This window comes from Bidens hawaiensis, unplaced genomic scaffold, assembly GCF_021521415.1.
Source record: "Bidens hawaiensis isolate Kalapana, Puna unplaced genomic scaffold, B.hawaiensis_p1.1 tig00026205_1, whole genome shotgun sequence".
Lineage (NCBI taxonomy): Eukaryota > Viridiplantae > Streptophyta > Magnoliopsida > Asterales > Asteraceae > Bidens > Bidens hawaiensis.
Window position 1 is genome coordinate 138,950 of NW_027494217.1, and position 6,000 is coordinate 144,949.

The window sequence follows — 6,000 nt, forward strand, 5'->3', positions numbered from 1 at the left end:
TGGACAATTTTATAATTTTAATAATTTCGATATTATAAAATGTTCAGGATTAATTAAAACATGATTTTTAAATCATCAACTAATTCCATACATGTCTTAAACTCGTAATAATTTTCACAATTATTCTCAATTTCACATATCAAAATACCTACACCGAATATTTTAGATTTCATGTTTAATCCATTTTTTTTATCATCCCTACTACTATATTAGTTTAAAAAGAGAAAATTCTCAAAATAGCCCATTTATATAATGTGGTTCCAAGTTTGTCCCCCCAAATTCAAGTTTCCAACTTTGTCCCTTTGGTATCTCGTCGTCAGCGACATGTTAGCGAACACCAACGATGTGTTAACATAACATAGGGTTGACAGTGCGTTATGTTGCTAACATAGGGTAGCAACGATGCGTTAATGTTTAAAGCAGGTGTTCCACGACGCGTTAGCTGATAACGCATCACTGCTACCCTATGTTAGCAACATAAACGTATCTCGTCGCCGGCGACATGTTAGCGAACACCGACGATGTGTTAACATAACATAGGGTTGACGATGCGTTAATGTTGCTAACATAGGGTAGCAGCGATGCGTTATCAACTAACGCATCGCTGCTACCCTACGTTAGCAACATAACACATCGCTGTTACCATACGTTAGTAACATAACGCATCGTCAACACAAATTCCGGCCACGTGTCGTTATCCTATTTGTTTCAGTAACGCATCGTCGGTGTTCGCTATCATGTCGTCGGCGACGAGATATCAAAGGGACAAAGTTGGAAACTTGAATTAGTGAGGATAATCTTGGAAACACATTATTTAAATGGGCTATTGTGGGAATTTTCCCCTTAATGTAACCAGGTGCTAGCCTAAATTATTGTATCACATTCCTCTATAACACATATACAGTGTTCGAATCATGCATGTCAAACAATTAACGTTTCACAAGTGATAATTGCAAACCCAAACAAGAACACACTCTTGTATATTCAACTTCTTGACGAACAGAAAGAACCAAACTATTTTTGTTTATAAGCAATTGACTCACAATAAAACAAAGGAAAACATGCATACATATTAACCAAAGTCTACGTGGGTATATATACCCCACCACCAAACCTATTCAAGTTATAATAGGACTCAAATTCTAAAACAAACAGAATATTAAAAACTTAAACGACAAGCTAAATAAAATAATAAACTAACTATTATTGTTAATCTTCACCACCACCCATAAGATCATTATCTAAACCACCCTTATTTAAAATTCAAATGTTGAATTTAATTTAATAATGCCTCCATCACTCTTTATCATTTGTGCCATACACACATATGATTGGCTCAAATACATATAAATAATTATTCATGGAAAATCAAATTCTAATGATTTGGCCACTTTGGAAACCTATTAGTATCAATTTCTCTTTCTCAATTCTTTTGATTCCTTCTCTAGGATATAGACATATGAAATCAAATTACACAACCCCATGCCCATACCAAACTTTCATTCAAGTAGCAAAAAGTGATTATTTCATTCAAAAAGTGTATTATATGGTCTCATTTGGGAAATACAAAATATATATACTTCTTTATTGCAATTATTTAATTTTTGAAAACTTTATTTCCTTAGTAGTTTGGAACCGTCGGGTAAGCAACACTCGCAAAAACAAAAACAAGACAATGACGTGTTATCAAACATTACATCAACAACAACACTCATTAACTAATTAATTACATGTGTAATCTCTTTCATGTGAGGTTTCGTATCGAACTTTAGCAGTTAAATAATTTACAATTTACAATGTAAAACAAAATTGACCAAAGGCCAATCGGATTGCAAGGATCTAAACCCATAACCTCATATTTGTGATATGAAATACCATACCACAAGGCCAATCGTGCTCAAGAACTCCATATTTAAAAGTGTGAGCTGAGCCAACTCGTTAATAATGTTCCACAAGTAATCATTGACTCGTTGTATTTATAGACATACAATTAAATAATTATATATGTATAATATAAAAAGGTATCATGCTCATATTAATAACAAACTCGTCTAGATTTATGAGCCTAGTCAAGTTTGATATGTAAAGTTCGGATAAGTTTGATTTGTGAGCCTAGTCAATCTTGATATGTAAAGTTCGGACAAGTTTGATTCGTTTATACCGATACCGGTAAGGGCTTTACTTTACTCTTTTGTGTGATGGGTTTTACTAATCCCCAAAGTTAGAGGTGCACAAATCGGGTTTTCTAAATACCCGGGTTCGGGTATAGAACCGGGTTCAGGTATGACCGGGTATTGGTAATAATCGGGTAGGGTTCGGGTCGAGCATTGTCTCTAAAAATCATACCCTATGCATCGGGTTCGGGTTGGGTATAGAACGGGGTATTCTAAAACCGGGTATTTGAATACCCTATTATCGGGTATTGAAAAAACTCTATTTACTGGTTTTTTCGGGTTTTTTTCCGGTATTTTTTTATATAGATTGGATTTTTTAAAAGTTTACACTTTTTTGGGGTATTATTCGGGTATTTTTAAGGTATTTTTCGGGTATACATTTGGTATTTGAAATACCCGGTTTCGGGTATTGGAAAACCTCGGTTCCGGGTTCGGGTATTACCGGGTACAAATCGGGTTTTCAGGTATTACCGGGTACAAATCGGGTTTTCGGGTATTGCCGGGTACAAATCGGGTCCGGTTCGGGTTCGGGTTTTAGTGCCAAAATGAATACCCTATCCGTACCCTACGGATAGGGTCGGGTTCGGGTTCGGGTTCGGTATTAAAAACCCGGGTATTAGAAAAACCGGTTCCGGGTATTTATTTCGGGTCCGGTTCCAGGTTCGGGTTTTTTGTACACCTCTACCCAAAGTCATTAAAGTAGCCCAAGAATAACCTGGACTTCCATAGCCTAGTCATTAAAGCCCAGTTACAGTCTAATCAAATCAACAGTCAACTATTGGGAAAAGTCCACTAGGCCGGCCTAGTTGGCAAGGCGACATCAGTCCATCACCGAGTCATTTACCATTATATTTAAAATTCTAAATATATTAGAAATCAAGTTAAATAATTTCACAATTATCCCTAAACTAGTACGAGGAGGCTTGAATTCTCTTGTGAAGACTCAAATTCGATTCTCACTTATATCACTTTATTCAAAAGTATCGAACAAAATTATACAACAAATAAAACTTAATACATGTCTTGGGGATTGTTTAAATCGTGTATGAATCTAAGAACGCGTTTAATACACAACCAATTATAAGTAGAGAAATCATAAATGCAAGTAAACCGTATGATATACTTGTATAGCTTTATGTAGTGTTTACATAATTAGTAGTGTATACATGCACCAGTTCTAGTACACCAATGGCAATTTGGATCACTGACGAGTCACGACACACCCAATCATATGCATTTCCCAGAGTACGGAACCGTGGGGTGCTAGGTTGGCACGTCCCCATAGGAAAGCTTGTACATCAGTCTGCCCCATTAGAATCAGCCATTGAATTGAATGAACCTGTATAAACTAAACTCCCATGTCTTAACCACAAATTGTTTTAAAGAACATATATTTATTTGACTAGAACGATATATTTTATGAACAAAATTTAAAATAATCCAACTTATTCTAGCTAAAGAGCCAACTTGACCTCCAAGTTCCAACAAGTAACAACTAATTCCATTTGATTCAGCAGGCTTGACAAAGCTAATAAAAGAAATGAAGGCAAAAACAAAAAATGAAAAAAAGACAATGATATGATAATAAGAACATTTTATGAAACAAATGCATGTGCGTTTGTAAACAAGTACCAGTTGAGCTTCTTTCTTCGTAAATGAACCATGTGCATGTTGCACATAAACCTTCCCCACACAATTTTGTCGAATCCAAAATGGAAAGCAAAAGGTGAAACCGAAAGCATGACCTAATTAGGGTTCTTAATATGAGAACACACTCAAGCTAGATCATGCTGGCAGCTTCACCTTTTCCTTCAATTTGATAACCATGCATGGAGCTAAATTCCATCAACAAACTGAATATCAATACCAATAAGGTGCATGTGTTGCATCTTAAAAACAAAATAGATGATTAGGCCAAGCATAGTGGGCGAGGGATTGGGGCGAGAAAGTGGCGACAACACCGCCCCGTGGGCGATTTTTGGGGCGATTTGGGCGGTGGCGAGAACTTCTTATCGCCTGAGATGTATATGTGATGTGTGTGTATTGTATGTATGTATATATATTTATATTATTATTATATTATTCGTGTGTGTATTATATATATACATATATATATATTACTATTTGTAGCCCCTACACTGTTACACCCAAAAAGCAAATTCCTATCCTTTGATGACTGGGCGCATGTCGCAATTCGTCCCAATTTGTAGCCCCTCCACTACGCATAGCGTTAGGGGTTTTCAAGATTTAAAAAATAAATAAAAAAGATACATGCTTTGGGTTTAAAAATCTGAAAAATACACATGAAAGATTTCCAAGATTTTAAGAAAAGAAATATGAATAGGGTTTAAAGATTTTTAAAAAGAGTCAAAAGACACATGATTAGGTTTTCAAGATTTCTAAAAGAAGGTTAATTTTTTTCTAAGATTTCAAAAGAGAGAGAACATAGATGAATCTAGTAGATGAAAGGCATGTATCTAGGTTAAAAAAAACTTGTGAAATTTATAATGGCAGGTGCTTGGGTTTGGGGGGTGTGTGGGTGTGGGAGGGGGGATTTTGATGATTTCAAAAGAGAAATAAAGAACATAGAAGATATGGTAGCAACCTGGAGAGAAAGCCCTAAAAGACCCATAAGGTCAAACAATGAATTGAAACAGCTTTAGTCATGTGACCAGTTCAGCAGAAGCTGCAGCAGATGGCAGAAACAAGAAATTTAAGAAGGCATGCATTCTTATTGATAGATATTGATATAAAGGAAACAAGGTGAGGTTCAGGGTATTAGGGTTTCAGAAGTGGTGTATGTTTAGGGCTGCCACCAACTCTACCCTAGCTAGCTCATGCCTTTATTCATATGTACATCACAACCAAATAGTCAACAAAACCAAAATTTATATTTATTCAACCAATTTTTATTTTTTCAAAATAAGCCAAAAATAATAATGAATTTGCCTCACTAATTCAATATTGTTTAAGTTTAATTACATTTTCGCTTGTTTGAACAGGTAAAACACATCTTTTTCAAATTTGGTATACCTCTTGATTATGATTTACAACTAGTAAAATCAAAGTTATGATCTTTCATTTTATGAGTGATAGTACACCTAATTTGATAAGCGCCTTTTCACTACAAAAAATCTGATCTAACTTGACGGACCCTATAGCAATGACAAATGTCAGTCGGCATAGATGCCCTTTAGTGACGACATGTTGTCATTATGGAGTGAAATAAAATAATTTGTGGACAATACTTTGTAACACGGTAACACCCCAAAATTCATAAAGGTTTTAGCTTATTAAATAAAAATGGGTATTATATAGTTTGAGCTCGAAGTGTTTGTTTCAAAAAGGTAGGGGCCTATATATCATTAATCAGAGTTGATTATGTATATAAACCTCATGAAAAATATCTAGATATTATTCCACCATCTTCTCCATCTAGAGAGAGAAATCGTAGAGAGAAAGTGCAAAAATCATCCTCTTCGTTCAAGCCTCAGATCAGATCAAGCTAAAGGATTAAAGGGAGCGTTTCCGGATTCGTTTCATGGCAAGATTCAGGTTAGTATCAATCTTAAACCCTTAGTTTAAGGTTGGGGCTTGGGTTTTTATGAAAAGTTAAGGGTTCATGTAAAGAACAAATCTTTTAAGCGTTTCTATATATATAAATAATAGATCTAGTAATATGGATGACAATCAAACGACTTGGACATAAAATGTTTGAATTTTGGTTAAGAAACGGGTTGTTTTGAAGCCCGTGTTCATCTAACGGAGCTAGACCTTCAACCAGCGACATTACATCATTGTACAATGACACTAAGTCATAAAAACA